General features: G+C 47.8%; 1 long non-coding RNA gene across 1 annotated transcript; it reads left to right on the top strand.

Moving 5' to 3' along the window:
* Positions 1-14216: 14216 nt before the first annotated feature.
* LOC113916263 lies at positions 14217-17298 on the top strand. The gene is made up of 3 exons (XR_003517895.1): positions 14217-14365; positions 16028-16244; positions 17197-17298. It is a non-coding gene; the product is annotated as an uncharacterized LOC113916263 (long non-coding RNA).
* Positions 17299-18049: the final 751 nt, after the last annotated feature.

Genomic DNA, 18049 nt, shown 5'->3' on the forward strand with positions numbered 1-18049 from the left:
AGTGGGGTGGCCAGGGGGTATGGAAGGAGGCCCTTTGGCTACATCTGGGCTCTAGGTGTGTACAGACCTTGATATTTTTAAACAGAAATGTTGAATATATCAACTTCTATCATTAGATAAAAGCTGGCCACAGCTATTGAAACCCAATTAAAGGCCCTAGAAAATATGTAAAAAGTAGAAAAACTGCTAGCATTTAACGAGCACCTGCTATGTGACAGGCATACTACTAAACACTTACTTTTATCTCATTTAATCCCCAAAACAACCTTAAGACCTCTGTTTTACAAATAAGATTTTAGGTGACTTGTACGTGGTTATGCGGATAGTACATGCAAAACCAGTGTTTGAGTCAGGCATGTTTAACTGCAAAGCCTACACTCAATATTACATCAGCAAAGTCTTTACTATTATTCAATTTACTAGCAAATTGAATCATACAAGTTTCTACAAGACACCACCAGAAATAAAGCTTTTATAACACTGACTGCATACATATTATTGTGCAGAGAGATGAGGAAAAACTTGTATCTCTCTATGGTATTTAATTTTTATACATAGTAGTTACTTAAGGTACACGGTAGGTATTTTATATCATTCATAGAGATATGTATGGTTGGAGATACAAACTATATACGGCTATTTTATGATCTTACTTCTTTTTAGCCGGCCAAATCTAAAGAGAACCCATCAAAAATTATATACCTCAAATACACTTGGCCAACAGTGGCATCAAACACCATGAAAATCTGAAACTTCTCTAAGAAGAGCTTGAACTGTTTGAACACCAAATAAGGCAAGGCCAATGGCTTCATGTTTATTACACACCCACTCCCGTGAAGCAAAGTGAGGACAGTCTGTGAGAACCGACCAACTTGATCACTGTCCCAGGCTGATTTCAATAATGAGACCAAGGAGCTGCAGTTCACCCACTGTGACTATTTATTTCCTGAGGCCACCACACCCTGTCACAAAGTCAATGGGGACCAGCACTTGAGTTTCTGAAGTCCTTCCAGGGGATGTGGGGGGCAGGGTGTGCAACAAAGAGCAGCAACAGACCCAAGGCTGTGGAAAGTCCTTCCGGGGTGGGGTGGTGGGATATTAATACTGGTTTTCCTCTAGCGGAGCCTTCATTTGGCAGAGAATCGAGGTAGTCAGTCTCTCTGACATCTTCAAGAACACCGGGACCCACAACCCAGAGGCCTATAGCCGAAGTTCTAGGCACAAGGTGCTCTCCAGAGTGTTCTCACCCCGCGTGGCTGGGCCAGGAAGGATGCCCCAACAACGATCACACCATTGACGGTATTTTTCAGCATTTTCTTCCGCACCAAAAATGCTGACATTCCAGTTCGAGATCTGCAAGCTGATGAGTCCCAGCCCTGGCCCATGCCCAGGGGATCTCCTCTCCTTGCCCCCTCCAAGAGCCCATACAGACTCACTCCCTAGTGGTACATCCATGCACCCCACCCCCCCAGCCTCCCCCCAAGCCATTTAGAGAGCACAGTCTCTGCACATGATTTCATCATGCTGCTGATGCCAGTGCTTAGCATTGGGCTTTATATTTGGCTGGTGCTGAAGAAATACCTAGGAAAATGCTAAATAAAGCAATTTCTGAGAACAGCTGTATAGGAGAATTTTGTGTCCCTAATTCAGGGAATCTTGTTGGCTTACGCCTTGAGGGGCAGATAAACATCTGCTTTTTAATGCCCACCACAGATCAGAAGTGTGTGAGCAAAGTATCTGGCGCATAGTAGGTTCAATAAATATTTACTAAATGAATGAATAAATTCACTGAAGAATGCATGCAAGGAAAGGAAGGTTATAATATGCATTTCAGCAGCCCTCAGATGAAGAGAAGTCAATAGTGAGATTGTGGACAAACTCCATTTCACCCTGAAATCCACTCAAAATCCACAATCCCACAAGCTGCACGAATAAATAAAAGGCTTCTATGTATCACTCCAGTGTCATCATACTATATTATCAGAAAATCAGTTATCTTTACTTGACTTTTAAAATTACTGAATTTTTTCAAAGAAGAGGCCCCATTCACAAGAAACTTTGGAATAGAACTTAACTGCAAATAAATGTACTTTAGTTCTGTCCTTGTAGATTGCAAAGGTCAGACTACTTTCTAAGGTCTGGCTTTTCTTTAGTGAGGAAGATGTGCAAATCAGGAATTAAAACGATAAAGTCGGACCTCCTTGTCTGGAAGCACGGCTTCTCTGATTTTTAATAGGCCTCTTTTCCATTTGGTTTGAAATAAAGTGGCCCCAATTATTTTAGAATCCTCTAAAGGAAAAGATATCCATAAATTAAGCTACAGACCTCTCCTGATTTCCCAGAGAAATTAAATTCTTACCTTAAATGATTTAAATCGCATTGCGCACAAGCAGACAAAGCTCCCTTCTGCAGGGTTACAAAAGATGGGCACAGCAGCACAGAATTTTGGAGCTAAAAAGATAAATAGAAATAGATATAAACACACACCCCACTAGCAAAATTCAATAGTAAGATCAAAGCTAAACTTTCTCCTTCACAGAGTTCCTGTTAAGATTTTTTTTTCCTCCCCTCTTCTACACCATAATCTGAGTCTCGGATACTTTCGTTCCTATTCAGCCTCAAGATCAAACAACTCACACACATCTGCTGGGGTAGGTTTTTTTTTTTTTCTTTTTTTCTTTTTTAAGGCATTCAATAATTGATGGGGGTGAGGGGAGATGAGGAGTTTGAACATCGACATAAAGGCAACAGCAAAATACCCCATCACACTCCTTCTGCCCATGGAAAAGAGGGGCCCGGTGGGAGATGAGTACGCGTGAGGACACAAATGTCTGTACAAGGTAACCCCAACGTGTTCCGAAGAGACAATTGTCTCAAAACATGCGCCCTACCATTTAAAATGATCTTTTCTTTTTCAATAGAAAATAGCAGTTTATTTCATCTCTTTCCAAATGCAGTCCCACCCCTGGCCTGTTGTGAGAGCAGTGAGGTCAGAGGCCTGGCCCGGGGAAGTCTGCAGGCTCACATAGGAGCCAGGCGTGTACACACGTATGAGCGAGCAGAACACGGCCACTAGTCCACAGGGATCCTTTGTGAAGGGGAAGGGCAAGAAATGCTGGATTATGACTAGGGAACGCAGGAGGCTTCTTGGAGGAGGTGGCTTTCAAACAGGGCTTTGGAGGATACGTAGGCTCTTGCTGGAGAAGCTGATGGAACATGTCCCCAGCAGAGCAACTGGTAGGATCCAACTGGTCCTGATAAATTACAGGCATGTCCAGGGTCCAGGGTAACGGGTGTAGGCGCTGTGACTGGGGAGGGCCATGGAGGCCAGTAAAAATTCTGGAGGTGGGATGGAGGACCAAGGACACCATATATGATGATTTATTTTTATTTACATTTATTCAGATAACGAGATTCAGCAGCATCTAAGGTCCTCTGTTAGAAATGATGCGGCTTCAGAAGAGCAGTGCCCAAGGATGAGATATCAAAACAACGTGTGCCGTACCAAGCCAAAACGCACCCCCAAGAGGCAAGACTTCATAGACTGTTCTTCTGCTGCCTTCTCTAGGATACAGTTTCTCCTCCCAAAGCCATGAGCCTCTGCTGTTTAAGGGGCACCTGCCTGGCTTCTCTGCCCCTCTTCCAGCCCACAGTATTAGTCAGGTTAAGTAATGTCAACTGCCGAAACAACCGCCAAATCTCAGTGGCTTTAATACGATGAAAGTTGATTTCTTGCTCAGGCAAAGTCCTGTGCCGGTCAGCAGCTCTCCCGAGTGACTCTGCATCAGCCTTAGGGACTCGGGCTCCGCCTATCTGCCACTAAACTGTGGTGAGAACTTCCGCAAACCGCTTCCCTTCTACAGGCTTCGGAATCATTTACAAGGCGGTGCTAATAGTTCTTGCCCACCTACCTGACCCACTACCATTGCGACTGTCAAATCCTTAGTAAACGACCATTATAATTATGAAGCAATTCACATATATTAAATTCTTCTTATGCAAAGACACTGTGCTGCATGTATAAGAGTTATTTCATTTAATACTGGTAACCACGCAGTCACAGAAGTCCTCCCGCTATTATTAGAAGGCTAAATGTGTTTGTCTTTGCATTCATGCAACATCATTGTAAAAGAATATTCTTTGAACATGTCAAGCATCCTCCCACCCCAGCGCCCTGCCCTTGCTAATCCCTCTACTGGGACTGCTCTGGCCCAGGTATGAGTGTGGCTTCTGCTCTCCCTCCACTCAAGTCTGTATGCTCTCCCACTCAAGTTGGAGAATATGTTTTTACCCACTCGATCCGAAGTATCACCCCTGTCCCATCATCCTTCTTCATCCTCTCTCCCCGTTTGATTGTTCTTTATAGCATTTTAACCCTCTGACAGCTGGGGATTTACATGAGTATTGACTGCCAGCATCCCCCAACTAGACTGTAAGCCCCATGAAAGCAGGGACTTTGCTTGAAACCTTTACTGAGGTATCTCCAGTGCCTAAAATAGGGCTTAGCACGTAGTAGGTACTCAGTAAATACTTGTTGAGCCGATGTGATCCACTCCTTATTTTGTGCTGCAAGTTATCGTGGGAAAATGGTCCCTTGCTACTTGACTTTTCTTCTTCTGCAAAGGAGCTGTATCAAAATACAACCACAGTATTTTGAGAGCTTGGAGTCTAAAACATTGACCCCCTTCAGGCTTAGGGGAAAGAAATCTACCAGCTGCGACCTGTCAGTTCTCTCCTGGTGAAAGATTAGAGGGGGAGCACACTCTCTTCCAGCCAAGTCCCAGGCATCTGGGTCGCCTGTGCAAGCCTTAATCAAGTTATCATATCTAGCCCCTGTCTCCTGGATCCCGTCACTTCTGAATGAGAAAAAATTTGCAGACAAATTTCTAGCAGCAGGAAATTGGTGCTCTCCTGCAAGGCTGCCTGAAAAGCACCTGCAGCATCAGCAGAAGCCCTCCCACTCCTGCTGGGAGGCGGCTCCAAGCCTCTGGCTTCCGGACTGGGGGGTTCTCTGCTCATTCACTTCCAACCTACCTGCCCCTTGGAAACGCTTCTCTGGTATGGGTACTGCCCTGGGCCGGGACCAGGCGGACCCGGAAGCCCACGTCCAGGCCAGTGACGTCTCCTTAATGGGCTTTCCTGAGTTGCTCTGGTCAAAAGAGAGGGTTCTGCCCGGAGATCAAGAAGCCTACCACCACCAGCAAAACCTGCCCTCCTCATTGTTCCCAGGCTAAGGAGCATTTGATTAAGTACCAGGAAAATTCACTTCAACTTAGAAAAAAACAAAAAAGGAAGGAAGGGCTGTGCTGGCCTCTGGGCTTTATATGCACCCAACATTTTCAATTTTTAGCGTAAACTTCGAGAAGGAAACAAAAAACACTTTGCCCCTTCATCAGAAAGATTTTTTTTCCCCCCTAGGAGAGAGAGTTTTGCTGGAGAATAGGAGCTGGGAGGATGAAGATATTGGCGGAGCTTAATGCCATAAATCTGATTAATTTACCTTGTGACACTCTCAACAAAAAAGTTAAGGGTCAGAGTCTTGCCTGCGAAGTGACCTTTCACCTGCAGCCAAGGCGGTCACAATGGGGGCCTGAAGCGCCTTTCACAGCTACCTGCTGCTTCCTACAATGAGATTGGACACAGTTTTCAACATGATGGAGGACACCTCTCGAGCAAGCGGTCTTTGTTCTTTCTGCCTGTGGAGTGGAAAGCGTCCAGGTCACCTTCACCTTCCAGCGTTCAAATAGGACCAGACAGGAGCTTGCATCTCTGGGGCAGAGAGGAAGGCAACCGAAATAGAGAGCTTTCTTGATGACTCATGGCATGAACATATATTGAATAACTGACAGAATATACAACTATGAATAAGTCTTGGTCCTTGCCCTCAGGGAACATAGGGGACTGTGTCACTCATGAGAATGGGATACAACCAGCGCCTCCCAGATGGGAGGGTCTCAACGCACGGTCGCGGGACCAGCGATGGAGTGATCTAGGAGAGGAAGACCCCATAAGAGCCGGAGTCTGGAATCCCCAGATGGAGGAAACTCAGAGAATGATCTTCACATCCGTCTCTTAAATTACACCAATACACATAAGGGGTGGTGAGTCAGGTGGCCCTCCGTCTTCTCACACTTTCGTGAAAACCGTCTCAGACCCGTCAAGATCTCCGGAGGCTTTCACAGCCTCCCGCAGGCCCGGCTGGAACGTGCGGCCCTGAGGAGCACGCTTGCGGAGACATCCCTGTTCCTGCATGTTGCCACTCGGCGTTGCCAGCAACGCCTGCAACTCGCTAGTTTCACGTTTCATCTCGGCTTTAGCAGAATGTATTAATAGAGGGGAACATCTGGCAGAATGGCATAACGAAATGGGAACCAGACACTCCGTCAAGCGCCACTGAGAGCTGTTTATCCGTGGAATTAACCTTTTGTTCAACATTTGTTTTGTGGTGGGGTTGTGCTATGTTTTTAAAGTCGCATGTCTCCCAGTCTCTTCTAAAGACACCCACTTTTTGCTGATTCAGCACTTCTCGTGCCTGGCAGAAGGCTGTTCCGAACAGCTGAGAGCCATGGAGGCTGGAAACCCCTCCAGCGGGCCGTTGAATCTTGCCCCCCGTAGACTGACAAAGCCCCTGATGGGCCCAGGTGGGCTCATGTGAGAATCCCAGGCAGGCCCAACTCCATCTGCATGCTGAAATTGTGTCTGGACAGGAGGCTAGGCACACTCACCTTCCAAATTCACTTTGAAACAGCTTCAAGTGCAAAATTAACTTATTGCTGCAGAAAGGTCTCCAGTACGCAGGCAAAACACCAGGAAGCAGTCAGGAAGAAAGAAGGGAAGGAAGGAGGGCAGGAGGGAAGGTAGGAGGAGGGAAGAAAGGAAAGGGAAGGCAGGCAAGCAGGCAGGGAGGAAGGGAGGAAGGAAGGGAGGGAGAGATCGAGAGAGGGGAAGGCGGGAGGAACACTCACCAGACAGTGTCCGCACCAAACTAGCAGGGATTCCTCCATGCCTACCTGGTCTCCTGCTGACACTGGTGATAGAAGCCCCTTCCAGGGACACTGACCATCAGGCAGTTTATCCCCCATGGCTCAGCTCCAAGAAGGAACAACAAATCCTCACATGTCAGACTAGAGGCAGCCCCTTAGGGATCACCTAATAGTAGACACAAGCCCAACAGGAGGTTGTCGTTTTGCCAGGGTTCGCGTGGAAGCCCGAGGCATAGAACAGATGGCTGTGAACTGGCTCCGAGTGAAGCAGAAGTAGGAGGTGACCGGGAGCCCACTTCCTGAGACATTTCTTCCATCTTCCCCACCAGTACCCAGGCAACATGTGTGCCTGGGGAGCCCCCATTTCCTGACTCTACAGAAGAGGAATGGAGGTTTCTACCATTGTAGGAGGAGCAAAAGGAAACGAGCTTGGGGCTGTGGGTCCTCTCCACCGTGGGCCCATAGCCCCAGCTGGCGGACACGCACTGCATGCAGCTGACTCATCCCAACACCACCTCGAGCCCCAGACTCAGACAACCAGACTTCATCTGGGTGCCATATGTCTGGCATCTTAGAGTCTTCATTTTACATTGAAAATATAAACATCACAATAAGGGAAAAGCTAAATTCATTCAATGCTTATTCAATGAAGGGTTTATTTGTGATTTATTAATTTTTTTAAATAAGAAAGCGAAGAGAACAACAAAATAACAGATCACATATTCTCCAAGCAATTCACATGGCCTCATGCCAGTGTTGGGCCTATCTTAAATAGGATAGCCTTGACATGTTGAAAGATATATTTCAGTAGAGAAATCAATGAAAGAACTTGATACAATTTGAACAGATGAATAATGTGAGCAAAAGACGTTCCCTGGCTCTGAGGAAACATTGTTTTGGAAGATTATCCAGACTTGCAATTTAATGCCAGATGTGGGCATCTGGAAAGACCCTGATTTGACATTTTGGCAGGAGAAATGAAGAAAACAGAAATGGCAGTTAAAAAAAAAAAAAAAAAAACTGGAAGAAAGGATTGTTGCAATAGCCCAGGGGAGCAGTCCCGGAATGTCAGAAAGCATAAGTTTCTCACCCAGGACACTCAAGTGATGTCAAGGGCAGCCTGGGCCCTGGAGGGTTCTGGAAGGGTATCTGAGGGTGAGGAGAAGGAAGATTCTTTGGTAAGCCCCATGAGGCAGTCAAGGGTAGGGGGAAGCAGGCCAGAGATTAAGGTCGGTGCCTGTGATGTGGCCACAGGGCCCAGAGGAAATGGCTCTCCAAACCTGCTATTACAGCCCGTGTGGTCGGGCCCAGCCTGAGAGCGAGGTGCTGGCACAGGCCACGGGAGCCTGGCTGACCCAGCCATCCCCACCATCGGGAACAGGCAGCAGTTCTCCCAAGCTCTGGATTCCAGACACTCCACTGCAAACTCGCTCTGGCAGAGTCCTGGGCTCCCACACCCTCTTCTCAACCCAGATAGAGTACTGATATTGTACTGTGGCTAAAATGTCCATTCAAAAAAAATTTTTTTGAGCTATAATTTCCACGCAGTGAAATACTCAGATCTTAAGCATTTAATCAGGTTTGACAGATACGCTCATGCCCCATACCCTTATCAAGACGCAGACATTTCTATCACCCCAGAAATTTCCCTCATGCCCCTTGCTAGCCAGTGCCCCTCCATACACACAGAAGGTAACCACTGATCTGATTTCTGCCACCACAGGTCCAAGTCACTACTGTGGAACTGTATAGAAATGGCACCGTACCCTGTGTCTTCTTTTGTGCCTGGTTTCCTTCACTCAGTAGGTGCTTGAAATCCATGCATGTTGTTGCCTGTATCCCTAGGCCACTCCTTTGTTTTCTTTCTGAGTAGTATTCTACTGTGTGGACGTACCACAAATATCATAATTTACTGTCTGTCCATTCGCCTGTTGTTGGACATCCGGGATGTACTCAGTTTTCAGCTATTATGAACAAAACTGCTATGAGCATTTGTGTGGACATAGGACTTCATCCTTCTAGAGCAGATACCAAACAGTGGAATTGGTGGACCATAGGGTGCAGGGATGTTTGATTTTTTAAGAAACTGATGAACAGAGTCCCAAGGTCGCTGTTCAGAAGTTCTTGTGGGAAGTATGAATAGCGCGGTGGTCCCGTGCCTCGGGGTGTGTGAATGAACGCATTGCTACAGTGTGCAAGCGGACACATGGAGTGTGACCGTGGGCACGCTAGCCTGGGAGTGGGGACATCTGAGTCATGTTTCTGCTGAAGTGTCTGGGGCTCGGTTTCCTCTTCACTGAGTGAGTCTGTTAAACAGATGCCAGCCAAGGGTATTTCTAGCTGACATAATGAATCTTCTATTTCATCATGTCCTAGGAAGCAAAACAAAAATATATTAGTAACCATTCTCTTTGAAAGCCAATATCTGATTTGTAACCTCATAGAGTGACTAGATTTGCCATCTAACAATTTCAGGCCCTGGGTCAGTTCATGATACCTTCAAATGAAAGAGCAGAAAATCCCATTCAAACTGGCTTAACCAACAGTGAGGAGTTATTGGCTCATGGACTTGAAACGAGCCCAGAGGGAGAGGCCAGGGTCAGGCATGGAACCACCCGGTTTCCTCTCCCCTTCTCTGCTGTGCTCTTGGCTTTGCTCCCCTTTCTGTGATGGCGTCACCCTTCATGTGATAACAAGATGGCAGCAGTTCCAGGCCTTACTGCTACACACAACAGAAGAAATACCATCCTTTCCAGTGGGATATCCTTTCCTAGAAATTCCTTGAAAATTTCCCCTCATGTCTTGTTGGCCTGCCCTCGGTTATGAAACTTTTCCTAGCCAAACTCTGTGGGAAGAATACTGCCATGAGATTATTGACGTAGGCCTAGATTTCTGGGCCAGTGATCCATTAGACTTCTCAGCCCTACTGACAAGGCTGGCATGAGGCCAGTTTCTCCTAAAGTATGAGACTGTGTGGTGATGGAATAGACATGCCCAAAAAAAGGGTGTGCGTTTGAATATTTAGCAGGCAACCAGTATCCACACAGAACCCTTCTTCACAGGTATAGGAATGTACCACCTGGCCCTTACCTGGGGCTAACAGAATCTTATGGGATCACATAGAAGACCCAGAATCAGAGATAATTTGAGAATTGTGGTAGATTAAATATGATCACAAATACTTTGTGGCTTCTCATATCAAATGGTGGAGTCTTTCCCCATCTCTTGAACCTGGGCAACAGAATAGGGCAGAAGCAATATTGTGCTTGATCTCCCAGGCTTGCAGCTTCTTCTGTTCACTTGCAATACTCCCCACACCATACGCAGAAACCTGGGCTCGATGACTGAATGATAAGAAACCACAGAGAGATGAACTCCAGCGGACAGCCAGCACCAAGGCCCCAGATATGTGAGTGAGCCATCACAGAGCCTCCTGTTCCAGTCAATCTGTCAAAAGACTGAAGTTGATGGGCGGCTCAGGGCCCAGCTGAGCTCAATCAGTAGAATCATGAGAAAGAATAAATCATTGTTGTTTTAAGCCACTACGCTTGGAATGGTTTATTGTATAACAATAGGTTATTGAGTCAGGAAGGGCCTTCAACACTTCCCATCTCTCCAGTGGGTGATTGTCCACTGAGCCTGTTAGGTACACTCACTATTTGCTGAGGTGTACAAGGCACTCCTTCCATTTTTGGGGAGCTCGAGGAGGATGTTTTCCTACCGTGGAGGCAGACTCAGACTGCTGATGCTTCCATCCCTCAGTCCTAGCTCCTTGCTATTCATTGGGGTGCTAGAGAGCAAATTCAACCCCTCAACTAGATGGAAGCACTTCAGCCATCTGGTCACCCTCATCTAGCCACAAAAGATCATCCTTCTCAGGCTCCGCAACCCTACCTGTCAGCTCTTTCCTATTGCTTACGGAATGGAGGACAGTGGGTCTAGAGGGCCAGGAGAGGTAGGAGGATGTTGCAATGACCAGATGATGCCATGAGGGTATCCTGAAACCCTGGAGCCATGGCCAGAACATCCCCCAGGCAGGCGCTGGCCAGATCCGTGGACATACCAGCCAACCTGATTACTATAAAGGTGGGCTTCTGGAGAAGACAGTTTGCAGGGCTGCTGGAAGCCAAATGGGGCCTGAAGGAGAGGGTGGCAGGGTGCCTGAGGGGGAGGACTTGGGGCCCAGGGACTGGTTCCATGTGGGGGTTCCATCAGGGGGTGTGCAAAGCAGAAGAAATAGGCAAGCAAAAGGATCCAGAGAAACGGGGCCAGCAAGAAGGGTAGGGCTGGTACCTGCTGGCCGCGGCAGGTTGGTCCATGGTGCATCAGCCTGGCCTGGCAGACAGGCACTACCTGTGTATTCCATGCCCTGGTGGGACTGGTCTGTGGACAGTGCAGGAGAGGCCACCGCTTGACAGTATCCTCGAGCTGGCTCTGGCCCTCTTGTCCCCCTGCTGTCTGGCTGTGGGAGTCCTGGGCTACTGGCAAGCAAGCCTCAAGTCTCCCAGCACAGAAGTAACAAGTGGCTATTGGCCCTAGGCACTCAGCGTGCTCACTGAGTACGTGAGCCTACCCCAGTAGCCCTCAGCTGCCCGAGGACCGAATCACATTTCTTTCTTCTCTTTATGCTGTGAAGCATACTTGAGCACAGAGTTTTCAGGAGGCCTCCATAAATATTCGTCATGAGAAATTTGCTGCAGTCAAACAGAAACTGCATGTTGACGCTCTTGGATGAGATTACTTCAAGCTACTCCTCAGCTGCCCCGGGTTCTCAGAGACCTCTGGCAGTCAGCCTCTCAGCCCCACCTCTGTGGGCCTCAGCAGCTGAGGGGGTGGTTCCTAGGGCCCCCGCCTTGGACTGCCACGTGGGGGGTGCTCTGTCGAGGACACAGTGTGTCACAGGTGGAGGCAATGGAAAGTGTGTCCAGGACCTGACTCCTACAGCGGACTCCCCTGCTGCCTGAAGCCCTGCTTTGGTAGTGACCGGAAGCTCCTCCCAAAGCCCCAGGCCAGACCACAGGCTCCGAAGCCCAGAAGGCCCACAGGTGTGGAGAAGGAAAGCAAACCCTGCTGTTCTGTGGGGAGACCAATGCCCTCCTCAGGGCATAGGCGCGGGTTGGGGGTTGGGGGCTACTCCACAAGGAGGCTTCCTGGGGAAACACAATGGTGTTAGGAATAATGGTGCCTGAGCTGACTGTGGGGGAGGAAGGAGACCAGCCAGACAGGAGGAATATGGGCCCTAGAACTAACTGCCATCCACTTTCCCTCCTTCAGCCATTCTCAAAAGAACGCTACGCCTTAACTTTTCTTGGTTAGTCCATCATAATATCAAAAGCTACTGCCCACAAACTCTCCCTATCCCCACACCCTTAGGGCATATGTTTACCTGAGTTTTTTACATTTTTCCCCTTACAAATGATTTTCTATCTCCACACCCCTGGGTCTGGAAATGAGAAAATAAATTAACAAGCGATTGCAGAATAAATGTTACCCCTTCCTTTAGAAACTGTATCAAGAAATCACTGGAAAACTTTCGTGGAAATTACAGGAATGCACACAGCTTAAAATATAATGAGCGCAACAAGGATGAAGGCAGATAAGTCTGGGAGCTCCCTCGGCTCCGTGTGTGCGAAGCACTTGTAAACGACTGGGGACCGAGCTTAGTGAGGCCACTATTCCCACCATTTGCCTTGACATATAAAGATGCCTCTAATAAAGATATGGGGAGGGGCGCCTGGGTGGCTCAGCTGGTTAGGCAACTGACCTTTGATTTCACCTCAGGTCATGATCTCAGGGTCAAGGGATCAAGCCGACTCCGGCCCACCCCCACCCCCTCCCCCCCTTTCTACACACCCCCCCCCCTCCTTCACTGCCTCCCTCTTGTTGAACTCAGTGCTCACAGCAGAGTCTGGTCGAGATTCTCTCTCCCTCTGCCCCTCCCTTCGCAAATAAATAAATAAATCTTTTTTTTTTTTTAATAGTGATACAGTGAGCAGAGAGGCAGCTTTTCACCTGGGATGAAACTATTATTTTGTAAACTAATCCTAAAAAGTCAGACCATCCCACAGTATGGTGGGGGAAAGAAAGGAATTTCGTTTATGGCATCAGAATGCTGCATTACCAAATCTAAATACAGTTTTTGATAGCAATGAAGAAAGTCTCCTCCAGGGAACCAGAGTTCTCTCCGATGAAGACACTGAAGCCTGGAGTTCTAAGCGATTTATCCAAAATCAAAGGCATCTATTATCTCTGCTTTTCAGACCACAGAATCACTAGGCTTCCAATCAGAAGGCATTAAAGCCCAATTCGTTTCTCAGGCAAAGAAAAGGCTGAGCGCGACCCCGGGTGCCAGGAAGTCAGAGTGTGGTCACTGTTTGCATGTCAGCCCCACCAAATGTTGCAGCACGATAAGGGTTAAATCAGACAAGTCCCAGAGAGCTCAGATCTGTGCGTGCAGAGGTCCATGTGAACCTCCAGGGAGAAAGGCCCTTTGGACGAGTTCCTGCTCTTATCTTGATGGCAGGGGTATTCAGTGCCCTTTGTGTAACCCCAAAAGCCGTGAGTCTGTCAGCAAAGTTTGCAAAGGCTGTCTCGGGGCTGGGCTGTAGCCGTTGCAAGCGCCTTTGCAAAGATTAGGCTGTTTGATAAACAGATAAACTTGGAGCTGGAAGGGACTTTAGAATTTGCCCAACTTGGCCCTCTACACTTTTATTCTTAAACAGAGGTGGAAGCTGCAGCTCAGAAAGGAGGCAAGAATCCCCCAAGGACACACAAGGACCCACGGGTGTCGGAGCCAGGATGAGGAGGCAAGCCCGGGCCACCGCCTAGTGCAGCCCCCCCGGAGGGAAGGCTGGCCTCTCGAAAGGACCCCAGAGCTCTCCTTCGATCCGGGCCCCCCGCCTTCTCCCTCCACCCACTCTCAACCCCTGCTCTGCCCTGCGCGTGCTGCCTGCATGAGAACTGGGGGCCTGAGCATACTGTTGCCAGCTCTGCGGTCGAGCCAGCCACATCTTGGGCAGTTGAAGACATTCTCATTTCACACTGATGTAGCGGGGGGAAAAGTGCTTAAGCTGCACCAGTGTAAGAATCACCTGGGACCCTTGCTGAAGTCCAATCCCCTGAGGCCCATCCCAGGGTAGGAGCTTGGGAGACCTCATTTCCGTAAGCACTTCCGGCGACTCAGACCGGGCAGGTCTGGGAAGCCCTCCCCGGAACAGACCGGGTGGGGGTGCTTCCGCCGGGTCTCCTCAGCGTGGGCACTCGAGGCTCTTCGTTGTGAGGCCTCAAGCAGCCTTTGCGGCCTGATTTCCTGCGTTTCTGCCCCTCATGTTCCTGCGGTTAGCCTCCCTGAACTTTGTGGCATTTCATAAAATGGCATGCAGGTAGCGACCCCGTGCCCCCAAAGCACCACGCAAGCACCGTCTGGTTGCAGCGCCCCACCGACGTAGATGGCGCCGCCGCCCTCATTTAACCACGAGGACTCTGAGGGACGGGAGGGTGGTAGCTCGTCTGCGGGCACAGAGCCCAAAGGCCTCCTTCCGGGTCACCTTACGGCGCCATTTACATGACCACAGGCTTTGTTTTTCTCACATCCGTATCTTTGCGGACGCCATTTCCTCTACAAAACTGACCTTCCCCCGGCTGCCATCTCTGCTCGATAGTGGCCGTTGATCCGTCCCAGCCAGCACCGCCTTCCTATGCCCCTTCCCAGGTATCTCTGACGTTGTGCCTTGAGTGGAGGTAATCCTGGGCACCTTCTGCGTGGGCTCCTTGCTTAGGCCACGCCGAGAAGACTACAGGGGATTCCTATTTGGTCTTGACCCTTGCTCCACGCAGCAACGGGGGTGAGAGTTGTGAATAGCTGTCAGGTTATGTGGCGCCAACGTTCATATGCTCCAGTGGCTCCCCATCTCCCTGAGGATCCACCCCCTCCCCCGTAGCCTCTACTCAGTGTCAGCCTCTGACCTCATCCCTACTTCTCTCCTCCTTGCTCACTCTGCCCCAGCACACTGGCCTTCCGCTGCTCCTCCAAGACGCCGTGCACACCCCTGCCTGGGGAGTTGCTGTTCTGTCTTCATGGAAAGCCCCAGAGAGCCACATGACTCACTCCCTTACTGCCTCTGAGTTTCTGCTTGGATGTCACTTTATCGCAGAGGCCCTCCCTAGCTATCCAGTATAGGAAGATAACTCCTTTAGGCCTGCACCAGCGGGAAGGCCAAGGCCCAAAGAGGGAAGTTTCCCCAGGTCACCCGTAAGCCAGAGGCAGTCCAACCTGGAACCAACCTGGATCTGTCCACTGCTCATCAGTCTCTTTGCTGCTGCTCTCTGTGACCAGGAGGCCCCAGCACCCCTTCTTCTTAATGCATGGATTTATCCAATTTCTGACATTCGTGGCACTGTGATCACAGGCAGAGGGTTTCATGTCAAAGCCTTAATTACCTTAAACATGGTGGGGAAGGAGCAGAGGGACACAAGGAGCATGGATATAGTTGGCCTCCCAGGTCCCCTGGGATTAAAGAATCAATCTTTGATGAAGGAGTAAGCTTTGCTGCCAGATACCCAACCCCCGGACAGATCCACATTAGGTGGAGGCTAAAGCAAGTAGAATTTTGAGGGCCTTCTATGAGAAAAAGATTACCAATAAGAAATTAGGTACAAACATGGATACTTATTTAGGAAGCTGGTAAATGCCATCAACGCTCAAAATCTTAAAGACAACTTTGCATTTGTAGTAACTACCTGCTTATACTTATATATGTTTTTAACCTACATTTTTTACTAACTACTTTTTGATCCCTTCTTAATTAATAATTATGTTTAATAAGCATAATAGAAAGATCATTCACTCTTTCCTCTAGCATGCTTGACTGGAGTTTGCCATGCATGAAACACAATTTCTCACTAGATAGACTTGCTTTTTATAGCACCTCTATAGGTCCACATCTATAGACACAGAATTGTGATGAATTGTATTTCACACAAGTCTCATTTTAAAAGAAAAAACATCTGATGCCTTTATAATGATAAATAATGCTTTTATTTAGTATATTCCTGACCGGAGAGAATTTGCTTCCACTGGACATCATTGAAATGGAATCTTCTATTTCCCATTGTATGCACGTGATGATTAGACACACTTTCTGCAGGCTGGCCTTTAGGCCCATACCTGGCAAACCCTGCTTCTCCTCCATTCCCCCCAGACCTCCAGTGTTTACTCTATTGATTGGACCTTTGGTCTGCAGCTCTGTGTCCTCACAGCAGGTGAGTTGGCACAGTAGTGAAAGCATTCCTGAATGTCATCTTTATATCAGAAAGGCTAGAAATAACTTCACTGTACACAAGAAGGACAGCACATCACAGATACATTCCATGAAGCCCAAACGGAGGTCACCCCAGCTCAAAGTCCTCTTAGCTAGAGCGTGCAATTGCTCCGGGACCCACTTTAATGCCATTTGACAGCCCTATGGATGAGAAGTCAGAGTGGAAATAGTGTTCTTAACCAATTGTGGTTAGAATATCTGATTTTTGCAAGTTTTATGAAGACAGATTGCAATGAGAAAAACTTGGAAGGACCTGTGCCCATGAGAAGCTTAAAATTCATTAACCTCCTGTGACTTCACCTCTGCCCTTGAAGCAAAGGACTGCCCACTCCACCTACCTGTGTGAGAAGAATCTAGCCAGTTTAACCAGTGACTTAAATCCAGGGAGAAGCAGCTTCCTTGGCCCCACAACAGTATATTTTCCTCCCTATAAAATAACCTCAATAAGCTCCAGGCAAGAAGTCAGTTATAGAACAAAACCTTGATGAGCCCAAATACAAAGGACTACACAGAGTCCTGCTTAGAACATTTTGGCTTTGTATTCCATTCTAAAGTACTCCACCATCATTTACAATCTTCATGACATTCTTGCAAGACAGGTGGGTGGCAAGGATCTTTCTTTATGGTGTTGAAGCCATGGTTCAGACAGGGCTTCAATGTCTGGCAAATGGAATATAATGCCAAGTTATAAAGAAAAACACAAACACTGAAATTGTCACTTTAGCTATGTTTTCTGCTTACCCGACATACCACCTGATGCTTTGTCTAACTGGGGGATACAACTTAATAGCAGCATTTTTACTGGATTGGTAGCAATTAGAAAAGGCAAATTTTTTGAGCAATTAAATATCATTGGCTACCTCCCTAATATATCTCTTTTTATCTTCTCAAAGGGATTGCAGAGTGAAATAGCTTGAAGATGAAAGAGTGTGATTTTTCCATTTATGGAGTGGTCTGCTGTTTCTGTTGGCCAAGAGATCCTTGATACACATCTGAAGATAAATAGTTAATAAAGGTGTTTGGATTGCAACATCTGTTGCCATTCTTGGAAGCAGGGACTTAATTGCAGACCAGAGCATCAGATCTTCAGAGGGTTTGTGAGACAGAGATTGATTGGGGTCACCAGGTTACCCAGAAGTAAAATCCCAATCCTTATCTTTAAAATGCAGTGTCCAATTGATTCTCTCTGGATCATTACACACAGCACATGGAGGTAAAGCCAGGAGAGGAGTGGTCAAACATTTTCCATTTCAAAATACTTCCAGAAGGAATGGGAATAGTGTCTTGATTTTGGGGGAAGAGTCCTGAAGCGAAGTGCCAGTCTTCTCTTCCACCCGTACATTCGATGGAGAGCCACTGCCCTGAGGGCCCTGCCTGCTTTCTGCCTTAGAGAGCGGACCACAGAGGCCAACTGTGCACCCAGGGGCAGCAGGGTAAAACCTCAGCCTGTAAATCACCGGCTCCCCCTGCCATTAGCAATCTATAACATCAGAAGAATAAATGAGATGCTTCTAGGATGAAGATGTGGTCAGCATGGGTAGTGAGAGGCGGTTCTTCAGCTGACTCAGGAGAAATGAGCTCTAATCAGACTGCACCGCTAAGTAACCATGTGACTTTGAACAGGTCACCTCCTTTTCCGGGGTGCCACGGGGCTCCTTCTTTAAAATGATAGAGTGGATTAAGTAATTGCCAACGTTTGTCTCAGAATTTGAATTTGAAAGCTTGTTATCTTCCGTTGAATTGGTA

The sequence above is a fragment of the Zalophus californianus genome, chromosome 1 (genome assembly GCF_009762305.2).
Source record: "Zalophus californianus isolate mZalCal1 chromosome 1, mZalCal1.pri.v2, whole genome shotgun sequence".
Taxonomy (NCBI): domain Eukaryota; kingdom Metazoa; phylum Chordata; class Mammalia; order Carnivora; family Otariidae; genus Zalophus; species Zalophus californianus.